The following is a 14,672-nucleotide window of genomic DNA, read 5'->3' as shown; positions in this document are numbered from 1 at the left end:
TTAGCAAGCATTGAGACTTTCAATTCAAATTCACATTCTGTTTTTCCTTGTTAAAACTCTTAGTTTTAGCCCTGCTAACATTCTTTCTATCAATTCTGGTTGTAGTTTTCTATTAATATTCTCGAATCTTTTCTTTAGTTATCTTTTCCTATTTTTTTCCATAACTATATCAGTGCTGATTGCGTCAAAGGGTCCTAATCTCTCCACCTTTTCGGCGCTATGTTATTAATTATCTTATTTCCTTTCACTCGCTTTGATAACTACAATATGATGATTATGTTATTCCTAGGTTTTTAACCATTTTGGTTCTGATTATAAACGATATAAGTAGTTTGATAGCTGTTTGACTATCCGACATGACTATTATTCTCTGCTTTTCATTATTCTTAAATTGGACTCATTTTCAGCGTAAATTTCCCTTTGTACTATGCTTAATGTTTTCATCAAGTGTATTTTCAGGCTCCTACCGGTTTGTTATGCTAAGTTCCAGTCTAATATACGAGGTGTGACTGTCAAGTAACGAGACTAGGGCTGCTACAGAAAAAGTTCACATGCGCCAAAGGTTAGCGACTGTCAGCTATTTAACCTGAAGAGGTCGAAGACAAACCAGTGTAGTCGTCGCCTTCGTTCGTATAGGGGCTGTTTTGTTTTTGTTTTGCCGTTAAAATGATGGACGTTAAAATACTGCCACGATTTTTATGGCAATTCACATGAAACTGCATCTGAAATATAGAATTCGTCGAAACAAGTATATGGCAATGAATGTTTGTTGCATCCACGTGTTTTTGAGTGATTTAAGTGTTTTCAAGATGATCGAGATAATGTTGAAGATGAGTCACGTTCGGGTCGGTCTTCCAGGTCAAAATCGGATGATGATAATACACATGGAAAAAATTAAGTAATCTTGTTAAATCTGACCGTCGGATAAGTATTCGTGCGGTTGAATCTATGGGAATTGTTGAAGAATGTGTGCGGCAAATTTTACATGAAAATTTTAACATGCGAAAAGTATGTTTAATACTGATAACTAAAATCCTCACATTTGAACAACAAGAAGCTCGAAAATATATTTGTATTGACAGTTTGAATGCGGCTGAAATTTGCATCTTGCAATATGCGACTTCTACTTCAAGGTCAAATCTGCATTAAAAGAAATGAATTAAGAAAAAGTGGCGCGCATCTTGAAGAAACTGTCAGAAAAAGATTTTTTGCACTTACTTACGTAACTTTATTGCATATGATTTTATTTATCAAAATATTAAAGATTGGCGCTTTAGGACTCTGTTCTGAAATTTTTTCTGCTGTGTACTGAATAGTCAGAATACGCGGAGCTTTAGTTCCATTAACTCATACCAAATATGGAACTTTCGATTCGAAATTTAAAAGTTTTCGTGAATTTTATCTTTCAACTTCCTCATAATTTTGTAGCTAGTCGGATTTTCTCAAATATTCTCGAAAATAATCAGAACAGCTCCAAAATTTGATAAATGCATACGCAGATTACAAGTTACAGATGATATAACAAACCGAACCACCTTTCTAACTGATGCAATATGAAAACCTTCAAATATTAACTATTTTTATTAGTAATATCCACTTTCTATCAATTCGTATCGTAAAATATCGTTCACAGTGACATTATTACGAATTTAATGCTTAAAATATTAGAGTACACCTACAGAAAGAAAGTAGTGGCACTTTCTTTTTGGATCAGTAAATTGAATTGAAGTTCTTTCTCTCCAATCAGTCAAAAAACTATATATTTCATATAGGTATTTAGGTTCGTGGTCTACCTTGATATTTATGAATTCGCCCACGACCCAATTTAAACCTTAGACTCGGCTTGCGTTCAAATTAAAAAAAAAAAAATAAACAGACTTATGAAAAAATAAAAATATTTGATCATGAAATATAAGTTCCATTCTAAGTGAATCATGACACTTGAATAATTTACCAAAATTTATGTTCTTGTATATTCCTTTTTATTTCGTTATGATTTGGATATTGGAATAATTATCTTGTTTTGCTAAAATAGTGATGTAAGGTCATTAACTAAGGTTGAGGATAACACTTGAGGATATTATAATTATTGTTTAATTAACTATATCACTATATAGTTTACTTCAAGCCATTAATATAGTAAAATTATATTTAAAAAGTAATTTAAACCCTTGAAAATTTAAGCTTATGATTTTTATTTGGATTACAGAGGTAAATCAAAAATATAAAAAAGAAGGATTGTGACTAAGAAAAAAACATTTATTTGCTAAAAATCGATTTTATTCGTCAATGATTGAAAAGCAATACAATTATTCCAATGCTTCTCGAGCTTCTCGATGCCGTGCTTGTAGAAGGGTTTGTCTTTTGCCTCGAAATAGGCTTCAGTTTCAGTAATTGCTTCTTCATTTGAGCTAAATTTCATGCCAGCGAGCATTTTTTGAGATCAGCGAATAGCCAGTAGTCATTGGGAGCAATATCTGGTGGGTACGGAAGCCATTCAAAGTGTAATTCGTTCAACTTAACTATTGTTGTCATAGACTTGTGAATTGGTGCATAGTCTTGGTGAAACAGTTGTTTTTCTTCTATTTTCCTCAGGTTTTCTTGATCATATCCACAATAGGATCACATTGGGTTTACCCAATTGAAAATATATTAAATTTTCTTCAAGCTTTCATGATCACGTGAAAAATTCCTCAGGATCACCTGATGAGTTTCTATGATTAATAAAGTATATAAATAATATTTGCTTGTTTGAACCTCTTACTCTTATTCAAATTAGAAATTATATAAAATGATCCAAATGACCACGTACGCCAATCCTAATCATAAAACCTTGCATATAACGATAATCTAATCAGTACTATGTAAGATAAACCTGACCAGAAAGTATTTAAGGCAATACTCAAGGAAACTGTAAAATACATATCTAATTAGGAATATGTGGTAATCGTTATAAGGGCCGAATAAGAAAATCCCGATCAGGATCTTATGAGGTAATCATAATCAGTACCATATAAGGTAATCCTGATCAAGATTTTATTAGCGAACTTCGTTACATCCTCATCAGGTTTTTCTCAGGTTATCCTGACCTATGTCTTACTTGGTTGCGGAGTTTCCTGATAGTCCTTATCGGGGATTTAGTCAGCTACCGTTTATTAAGATCCATGGCGAAATTCTTCGGTTTAATAAATTTGAATTTGAAGAATACAGTGCGACAAATATTTACATCGAAGCCCAAATAATGGTTTGAGCAAGGTCTCAAAGAGCTGAGCTGGAATCATAGAATACGATGGGCCTTAATTCGAATATTGATGCTATCTTTTTATATGATTATTCAATGAACAAAGTGAACATTGGAAGCCGATGAGACACCCTCTATGTTTTAGGACTTCATTACAAACTAGAATCATATTAGAAATCAAATGTGTGTAGCCACCATGCTCCATTCTTATGATAACACCGAAAAATAAAAACAGTTTTCAAAATAATACAAGATGTATGCTTGTATATATCCAAAATGATCCACCAAACACCTTGTATATACCAATATATATATATATATATATATATATATATAGTGAAAACTTCTAATTATCATTAATTTTTTATTGTTCATAATTTCTCATCTATTTCTGAAACGTTAGTTAAGAATGACGTGTTCTTGTGGCGGTGGGGGACCACTGGTGATGTCTACAGTAGGTGTCTGGTCAGTGGAATTGTGGGATGCCCACCACAAGAAATGAGATGTCCCACCTTCGTGGTCCATAACAGAAATTAACGCAGTCGATTGTCGGCATCTGCGAAAAGTGTACACCACACGTGCGAATAAATAACAAAATAAAAAACCAAGTTGCTTTGAATTTTAATGTGCCTTCTGTGATAATTATCCACTCTGCAGAATTTTTTTTACTATTGAAAGACTAATAGTGTTCTGGTTAATATTTTTAGGTGAGTAATGCCGAATTGTCATTCATATTTTACGTTTTGTTGATATTTTAATTTTTTTCATTGTGGGAAAGAAAAAAAAATGGATAAACATGATGCATAACATGTTGTTTTTGATAATTTTTTAAAATAACATCTATGGAGATTTTTACATGAAGGTTTATTAAATTATATTCACGTTTTTATGTATAAATTATGTATATATATATTGTTTAAACGTTTGTAATATTGAATAAATATGAATAAATCACAAAAATTTATCGTTGTGCGTATTTGTTTTTCGTATAAAGGGGTTTATATGATATTCTGATTATTGAAAATTTTTATCTGATTGATTCATGAGTTAGTTATAAAAATTTAGAATACCAAAGTTTCATATTAAAAGATGGATTATAACAGAAAGACACAACAAAATCTATGAAAGCAAAAATTGGTTATTATAGATGGAACCCAGTGCATCTACAGAAAGGAACTTTTAAATAACATCAAGATATGGAAAAGAAAATGAGAAATCTGAAGATTAATATTGGGTCATAAGTAGTATATGTGGATAAATATGATATAACTACTAGATGTGATCAAATATTTAGATATGTTACTGCTTAGAAAAGGAACAGATGATGCGGAAATAAATGGAAGAATCTGTATCAAAATCAATTATAAATTTTCAAGATGGGCAAAAAGGAAATCAGTAGGGAAATTAAAATTATGTTAAATAAGTTATTATACCGTCCAGTATTAATGGAAGTGAAGAAGTTCTTAAGGAGAGTGAAGGGAATTACACGTAAAGACAGAATAAGAAACGAAGCAGTGGGGGAAGAATTAAATATTGAATCAATAGCTGAAATTATGAAAGTTTAAATCATAATAAAATAGAGAAATATATTTTTGATAATAATATAACGGAGTCTATTGGATAGAAAATGACATTATTTAGATATAATTTTGACCTAAGATGACGCTTATAGAGCGCATTTGGGAACATCAGTTTTCTCAAATTTTTTCAGTATATGCGGCCGTAATCGCCAAAAAATATTTCAATTACCTTAAATTACCAGCTAATTTGCCGAATTGGCGGCGAAAACCATGGTCGTTCGGCTTTAATTCCTGCATAAGCTGAATCTTGAAAAAGCCAAGATCCTATAAAATACATACCATAAAATCTTCAATTCAGGGGAAGGTGACAAGCCCTTTCGCTGAGGATGGCGACAAATTGCTTGATTTGATTCTTGTTTAATGCTTTCCTGTACAGGAGTTACAACTTCTCCAGTGCGTCCTTTTCGAGGACTCACGGGATGTACATTATCAGTAAGATAAAACGTGGTCTGAATACGATTCATAGTTATTCGAATTAGCTAATTTGAAAAACTATTATGTACGTCTTAAAACAGATGAAATACATGTCAAACTAACTTAATCAAAAAGAACTTTGTCAAATGAAGCTTTGTTTCCAACTGAGAAGAAAAAACACTTTTTATATATAAAGTGAGTCTCGTGATGAGTGATTCAAAACAAAAAATTGGCGCAGAACTATAAAATCGATTTGATAGATATATGCAAACAACAAGCACAACAAATCTTTTCACTGGAAAAATAAACAAGAAACAGCTACATTGGTACACATTGGTACACAAATCAACAAGTCTAAATACAAAAAATATCAACAGTAGTACCATGTCATTAAAAAAATTTTTTTAAAAGCTGCCTTTAGATTTTACATCACTAATCAGTGAAGATGTCTTCAAACTGTGTGTGCACCGAATTTGGTACGCCTATACGCGACATGTATAATTTCTTGTAGTATTATGATATGAAAGAACTTTTTTTCTCATTGAATCGACTTCATGAGCTGACCATTGATTTTTTCGTTCTTATTTCACCGCGTACATTCCGATCTACGATAGTCGTGACTTTATTGGCTAAAAAACCCACCTTGACACTGATTTACCCTGACAAATCTACTGTTTTGACTTTTGTTTATTAGGTGTAATGTAGTGGAATAACGGGCATGAGAAGGTGCTAAATCTTTCCAAATTTTGTAATTGTCAAAGGTTGGCGGTTTTGGTTGATTGTAAGCAAATGCGGCACTTAACTTCTAGCAAGCTTTCTTCTACCCAAGTGATCATTCCAAATTAAAACTGAGCTATATGAGGTCTCAATGACTTGATCACACAAAATTTCTTTATTTCAATGTCCGATCGGCCAACAGCATATAACTTTTTACATTTTTTTGGCGATATCACATCTAAAATTTGACAAATCTTTTATTAACTTGAAAATTGAATATTTATCAAGCTTATTATTGGCTGGTGTGACCATTTTTTTGATGAGTAATGTTATGTCTTATCTTATCTTTTTATTCTGTTATCTGAGAACGCAGATCCTCTCTTATGTCTCAAATTATGTTATTTCTTTTTTAATACGGTCTTATTAGTTTCACCTGTATGTTTGTATGATTGTGATGATTTTTTGACCTCGATTTTGCTCCACTTTGAGCAATTAGATTTAATTTGAACATTGCACACTTTACAAAGAGTAACTGCAAAGTAATAATTCGATCAAAGTAATATGATCATCTTTATTAGATTTACCAGGATTCTTAAATTTCTGTTTGTATCGTTTGGATAAAGAAATATGGGCGCTATTAGAAGAATTACGTAAGCGCGTAGTTCCAGACACAAAATTGAGAACTAACCATCAACATATTAAAAACGTATGCCAAAAATGAAATACATTTCACAAATACTGAAAAATACGCTATTAGAGTTAGTTATACTTGAACTAAAAAATAATTTATGGTTGGACTCAAAATACTGGAAAACACGCTTTTCGAGTTAGTTAAAATTAAAACCGGAAAATTAATTATATTTTGATGAAATTAAAAAACACGTTTTTCACAATAACAAAAAACTTGCTTTTTGGTATAAGAATAAATTAACTAATGAGATAATTAATATTATAAAATCTCGGACTTCTATCTGTGGCATATTAAAACTAAATATGTAAAATGAAACTAGTAAAAACTTATAACAAGTGACATTGAGTCCTATATTTCGATATTACCTATTATTATCTATTAGTTATGCGCTAGAAATCAATTAAGCTATCCCAGAAATAAGTACCGCGTTTATATTTTGGTCACCTCAAAAGAGACCCACCGAGAAACACTACCATCGATCTTGCCTACAACTCACGACGATTTTTAATCCGTTGAAATTTGGATGCGCCAACTCGGTACGGAGATATTTCAGGTAAACGAAAAGGTAGTCGCAGGATTCGTTAAGAGTATTTAGTACCCAATCCACTTTGTAAAGTTGGAAAATCCATAAATTAGTATAGGTTAAGGTACCCAACTTAAATTCACAATTTTATGCATAATACAGATCTTTTAAAAACTGAACAAGGAAAATATTCTTATTGGACATTTGGAACTGACAAAGTTTAATTGTTTAAAAAACGCAGTAGCATTTTACATGGATGGCACTTTAATTGTCCAAAGTACTTTTTGTTTTGTGTGATTAGAATGTAAATGTAAAATATTTTTTTTGAAATACACTTTATATAAATTTCATTTTATATTATTTTTAATTTCATAATTCAAATCCCGAGCTACGTAATCTTTCGTCACGAGTTGTTTAATCTTCATGATAACCACGATCACGAGCTGGCCCATTATAACAAAAGTTAAAATTTTATGGCGGCTTTCAAAATCACGATTTGGCGCACGCCACAAAACTATTTTGAGTTTATTAAGCAAATTAGGAATGAAAGGAAAGTCCTGTAAAGTAAATAATGTTCAATAGTCGAAAAAATAATTCGGACCGCCCTCGGATTGCATATCACATTCAGATCTATAGGTTACAATACGCATAGTTTAAAAATGCCATACAAAACATCCCACGCTTTTATAAGAGTGACATTAATTTTCTCATCACTAATTTTATTATATTTTTTAGTTTTATCGAAATACAATTTATTTATTATATGTCATTTCGGGTTATTTTAATTATCTGTATTAACCCACCTCAAAAGTTATTAAAAATTTAAATTTATAGCTGGACTTCAAAAACATAAATTATATCATATTATATTTCTTTTAAATTAGCATTATCGTCACGTATACCTAATTATAAAAATAAGGAAATAGTCACCTCATCAAAATTCTTTTGTTATATTATATACAACATTCTCTTAAACTATACAAATATGTTGGAGATCTTCCTGAAAGATAAGATAATGAAAAATGAAAATATCACGGACATAGAAAATATTCCATTTATACATCCGATAATAAAATCAAAACAGTGTTTCAAGTTAGATTTTGATCGGCAATAGAAAATTTACCGTTTAAATATATTACGCCAATTTTCTGGAAATTGAAATTATCGTGTTTTATTATACAAATTTGCTTGTAGCTCACATTTTTAATGGATGATTACGTCGTATATTCATGTAGTGTGTTTGACGAAATGAACAATTCTACACCCCTATTTGAAGGCCAGAGGTGGCTCGTGCTCAATGGTTAACAATCCGTAATTGTATAGGTTGTCCCTGTAAGAGTTGCGGATTGTTAGCCATAAGGTTAACTGTCAAACAAATGTTCAAATGTATAATTTAGAAAATATACTTAAATATAAGTTCTGATTTCGCAGCTTAGGCCTATAACTCAGAAACAAGGGGTCGTATAAAAATATATAAAAAGTTTTTCTATGTCATAGCATTATTTTCACGTCAACTAGTCACCTTTTTATGTTATCATTAAGTCCTGAAATACTCTGTATGTCATGTCGGGAGACACAAGAGTTTGCCATAAGCAGTAACATCACGAACCATGACTTTAACAGCTTCCTCGATCATTATTGCTCTTTAGACAGAACCGCAATTTATCACTGAAGACGGTAGTGTTCCATGATTGATTCCACATTAGTAGTTCTTTGATATTCCAAAATTAAATATAACACCAACAGAGGTCGACATGAAGAACTTAAAACCTTTCTAACCAATCAAGAACAATTCCATGTTCTACAATCCACTGGATTGCTATTACACTTGTGGACGAGAAACGGTGTCTTGAAGCTAATAATCTTACGCGGAATCTTGGTCCTCAGTTGTCCTACTCACTCGTCCTGTGCTTCTGATTATTCATGTTCGGCTTTCTTCATCATTTGCCTGATAACTAAAAATCCATTTCGTTTACAAGTTTTAGTTTTCTTCTCCATCGTCTGTGTCACTATCAACATCATAGGAATCATAAGAGATATTGTCTATTTTTATACTTCCATTTTCTTTCAAATGCTGTAAGATTGATTGAAAAAACATACAGCTGCAAGTCATATTAGTATATTAATGACATTAAAATTAATTACAGGTAATTGCGGCTAATTTTTACAAAGCAACCTATCCTTAATCCATTGCATATGTCCTCAAGATTCCTTTAAAATTAATTTCATCAAAACAACAAATACCTGCAAGATCAAGTGATGGGATCTTAGATTATATATAAACATCAAATGCCATCAATTTGACTGTTGCGGTCTTTGAAGTTATGGTTTGGTCGCCGACACTTCTAGTGTTAATAAATGGTGGCCCAAAAATTAAAGTTGAGTTTTAGTGAGTGATACACAGTAGGTGTTATAAGAGGCGAAGGATCCACTTAAATAGCTCGCACACCTGTTCATAGATTTTTCTTCCAATATATAATCAGTCCACCAACACCAAAGTCCTTGTGCCTCATTTTATCACCCTGAATGAAATAAAGTAGGCCGGCAAATAGCATTGCTCTAGCTAAGGTACCTATAATATCTAAAAAAAACCAGGGCGTAGTTATAGGAGCTAACACAGGGCGCAGAAAAGGCTATTTACAACACTGCCTGTACATCTAGCTATCAAGTTTAACTTTCTTGGTCACATGTTTGATAACAACTGATGACAATACCCACACTTTGATTTCTAGACATGTGAATTTTTATAGGGAAATTTTAACATCATTGTAATCGAATAAATTCTGTATCCAGACATCGTCATGGACTCGTTCATTCAATATTCATAGCTAAAGAATAATTAATGAAATCAGGAATGTTCACTTAATAGAACTTCTGACATCTATGAACGTAGAATATTTTTGAATTATTATAATATTTACTGGGTGTTGGTCTTTCAATGTCACTGAGTATATTTCTCACAGTTATGTTTTGAAAGAATAGATTATTCGTCAGAGTAAGAGTAACAATGAATTTTGAATTGTTAATATTTTGTTGTGTTCCATTGACTGATTCTAGTCACACTTTTATGCATACTAAATAGACTACGACTAGTATATTCATTATTTCACCTAAAATTTGCTAGTATTTACTCAACAGTTTGATGGAATTCAGAAACAATGTCAAAGTATTGTCAACAGACCTTCAAACACTATACGTGTAGGTATATAGTTAATTTTTATATAAGAATATTATAATTTAAACTTGTCATATAAAGATATAATCGAAGAAAGATATCCTTGGAGGTTTACATAACTGGTATTAATTGGTACACAACTGATATTTATGAATTAGTTCTAGATTTTTATTTATTTTCCATTTTTTCTATATCCAATGAATCGCACACCTACATACATCAATCTCACTAAAGTTTAAATTCCATGTCTAGACCAGGGTCGAAGCCTTCATAAATCGTGAAAAGTGAAAGAAAATAATAGTAGGATGAAACTCATTTGAAAAGGTGAGGAATATGATGAAAATAAAAGAAAATATAAATTACTGGTGATTTGAGTTCGAGAAGTGGAAGGGGGTGGGTTTTTAAGGCTAAAAAATAGTTTATCTCAATTGCTGGAAAACTATAAGTCCTATGGTTGTAGGTTATAAAAAGATCTACAACTTTTATTTTCACAATTTTCACAAAATGTATATGAAAAATTCAAATTATCAAGTTTTTGGTTTTTTATTTTTATCTTTTAAAAAAAGCCTTTTCATTCCCAAATACACTGTAATTTGTTTGATTTGAAATATCTACTTTTTTCACCTTATTTTGACTTGAAATAAAAAAAGCAAATCTAATTTTCAATCGAAAATTCTTGCGTCAAAATAACAGTTGTTTTGAAAAAGTCCGTGAGTTTTTTGTTCGTTGAAATCTCTACTTTCTAATGGTTAAAAAAATATACATTACTATAGTAAATGTTCTCAGAAAATGCAAAAAATCGAAAAAAACTTGATCATTATGTAAAAGTTTCAGCTATTTATTAAACTTTACACTTTAATTACTCAGAAAACGTAAGATTATATGTTACTTTGATAAACGAAAAAAATCCAAATCGAAATATACTACTATAATAATAATATAATATAATAAGTTAAAATAGAGTTAATATTCATTTAATAAGACATCTACAATTTTTGGAGAATGCTGTAGAATATTCTTTAAATAATATTTATTGCTGTTATAAGATTATTTATTTACCTGAGTGACCTACGGAAACTTTTAGCCCATTTGAAGGTATTTCATAGAGAAGTTTGTAGAAGCGGCTAAACAATGCCAAAAACAAGAACAAAATATTGTGTTCGTAACGTCTGACTAACCACTACAACACGAAATGAAATCCACCGTGAAATCTTAGCCTCTCTATGTAATGATCTCTAGATTTATCCTCAGTCCAGGTAATACTTGAGGGATTTCATTTATTGATGTCGTTCCTCGAAATAATTGGATTCGTCATGGATAGTGGTCTTAAGGAGGCTTTTTGTGAAATATATGCCGAAAATTCGTCCGACAAAGCCTTTCCGGGCACGTATATGCAAGAGGACATTTTCTAATACAGCTCGCCTTGTCTGAATTAATTTTTGCATCGATGCAGTTGTCGGACATAGAAAAGGGACCAGTGGATACATTTTTGTTGGATTAAAAATTATCGACCCTGGTATAGTCAAGTTACAGTGCAATGAAAATAATAGGTTTGAATTACCACACAATACACATTTATGATGAATTTGATCAGTGAAATTAGAAGAAAAATAAGTTTTTCAACAATGTATCGATTATTTTTGTGTTATAATACATCCTGATAGAATTTTGTTTCGGCCTATTCCTTGTTTTTGACGAAACTATCTTCTTAAGATTCTTTTCTTCATCTGTTATTTGTTTGTGTGAATCCGCAATCTTTGAGATACTTAACTTACTAAATCCTTTTCAAACTTGATTTTTTTTAGTAATTTTGATTGAAAAAGCTCAATCTAGACTCAATAATGAATTAAAATAATTAGTATAATTTCCACGTGCTGAAAAATATTTTATCTACAAATACATATTTAAAGATCAATTTTAATTAGAGGTGATAATAATATACTTCACTAATGAATAAGATTTAAGAATTCATTCTATTTAATTTTAAGACATCTTCCTCAAGAATGGAAGCAAAAGTATTTGTATTCGATTTATTAAAAAGAGTTCTTCTCTATATTTTAAATTTATGTGTATTACGTCTTCTGAATTTTTAGCCCTTGTTTCTGATTTAATAGGTTACTTCTCTCAAAACTTTCCTCACGAAGGAGGCCTTTTATTCGTTTCGTATTATGTTTTTGAAGCATACATTTTTCTGTATTAAGACATGTTGTCTAATTAGTTGTTTAGTATTTATTGCTTCATTTTCTTTTGAGAAGATTCAGAATATCACAATTTTTTTTGTAGATGTGGAACTAATAAGGATGTTCTTTCATCTTATAATTGATATTTTTAGCATTTTCCTGAAGACTGACAGTGATACATAAAGGTAAACTGTAAACCGTAAACTGTAAACTGGTTAGGTTGTTAGGTTTTGCAATTTGAGACTTTCAAGTTCAAGAGTTTTGTTAACTTCAATGATTATAAAAACATCTCAGGCTATTGGATTATTTGAAACGAGCTCAATACCAACGAATGCTGTGAATCGATTAAATATGCCCCGAAAGACGAAGGGCTGAAAGAGTTTCCTGGGATATACGGTTTGTAGAAATCCATTTTATGTCTGGAGAATCCAATGAAGAAGACTTTTTAATGCTAGATGGGTTTCAGTATCGATCTGAATAGTAAGGAAGAGAATCCTTAATGCTAATTTAAGATCTTTGCGACTTTTAAGGAGAGCACCTGCGAATATGCAATAAAAGATTAGCTTGGAGATTGAAAAACCAACACTGCCGCATGAAGAATAGAGATACTCGATCTTCACAGATGAAAAGCGAACGAAGAATATGGATAAAACTATTAACGCTCTAAGACAAATATTTAGGGATTAAGTAGTGGCCAATATATTGCCCCTTTTTCATGCCGCTGTAGAACCCAAGCTTTATTGCTTAACCTCATCGTGCTGAGATGGTTTTAGAAAAAATAAAATAAAATTAACGTTTTCTAAATTCACCTAGTTGGTAGGGTCTGAATCTAATGGAGCATGCTTTGGATCAGTTTCAAAAAGGCAGAAATTGCACAACATTGATTGAGCATTGGTTAAAAGCATACTAGAATACTAGCTGCTTTTGTTGTTTAAGTATCTTTTTTTATTAAAGTTATTGCTGGATTATTTTGTGTATTATTTTCTATTAGCACTTTATTACATTTTGATCATTTTAGGGTCAGAAAAATCGTTTATGGCATTCAAAAGTTAACAAGATATACCATAATTTTTTTATGGTATGGTATTTTTTTATGGCTTTTTTAGGTAATTCTCTTTGTTGTGAATCATAGTATATTTATATATTTATGATGATAGTAAAATGAAATAAGTCTTGTTACAATGAATTTGCTTCATTCGTATTTAACTAAATATTTGTTTTTGTGTTGCAACAATGTGATATTTCCGTTAACGTATCGTATTCTAATGGAAGAGTTTTTCTGAGAATGATAGGAAAACTACTAGATACTTATATCGCATCACTTGTTGCGTTATATATACAATGAGGTCCATATGTAAGGAATAAATTCTATTTTAGCGTTATTTACAGTTACAATTTACAGTTTGAAAATATTATCCGCCTCCAGCGTCCCCACTGAATTATAAACACCCCCTCGAAAAATTTTAATAAGAAAGGGGATCATGTGGTACCTTGTTGGGAAGTGATTTTAGTCCTCTGTTCGGTAATATAAAGTTTTTTGAATTTGGTGCAATCATCACTGAAAAAATTAATTTTTAACATGTAAAATAATGTCTCTATCACAAAACTTTACGTTGAATGGAGATAATAATGTCGCATAATATTTAGAATGAGATTTTCAATGCAATTTACAATTAAATTCAAAATTACCATTCACTTTTTGATACAATGACCGAGGCTATTTTGGATTTCTCGTACAGCATTTTATATGACCCCAGAAGTTATTTTGTTAATTTATTCCGTTATCCTATTTTTTAAATCACCAATTTTGTCTGGTCTATTAAAATATACTTCAAAATAATCAAATATTTTCGTATTTGTTTTACTAAGATACCAAAAAATATTAGTCAAAAAGCCAAATAAACAATTGATATGAATCTAATAGGCTGCTGTCATTTAGGTATTTAAAGTTGCTGAAATATGTCAGTATAATATTTGTGCGCGTATTATATTTAATTATAGTTCATTTGTCCGAGACTCAAAGAATAGACATTTCAATTATGATTGGTAATAAAACAAGAGCTAAAGAAGAGGTGTGTAAAATTTTTAATTATAAATACCCTGCTCAACACGTTTCACAGTCTACAGTTACCAAAATTGTGAAAAAGTTTC

The 14,672-nt window shown here is 30.9% G+C and overlaps 1 protein-coding gene across 5 annotated transcripts in view; it reads left to right on the top strand.

Annotated features, from left to right (window-relative positions):
- The first annotated feature begins 3,607 nt into the window (after positions 1–3,607).
- Positions 3,608–14,672, top strand: part of LOC130445484 (mucin-2-like) — a 116,315-nt gene continuing 105,250 nt past the window's right edge. For 2 of the 5 annotated variants that reach the window (XR_008910059.1, XR_008910058.1), the window contains exon 1: positions 3,608–3,948. The gene's annotated coding sequence lies outside the window, so the exon portion shown is untranslated. The remainder of the gene's footprint in view (positions 3,949–14,672) is intronic. The other 3 variants (XM_056781119.1, XM_056781118.1, XM_056781117.1) reach the window with 3 other exon arrangements.

Source organism: Diorhabda sublineata, chromosome 6 (genome assembly GCF_026230105.1).
Source record: "Diorhabda sublineata isolate icDioSubl1.1 chromosome 6, icDioSubl1.1, whole genome shotgun sequence".
In the NCBI taxonomy this organism is placed as follows: Eukaryota; Metazoa; Arthropoda; class Insecta; order Coleoptera; family Chrysomelidae; genus Diorhabda; species Diorhabda sublineata.
The sequence above is the reverse complement of the archived record's forward strand: the minus strand, read 5'-3'. Positions and strand labels throughout refer to the sequence as shown.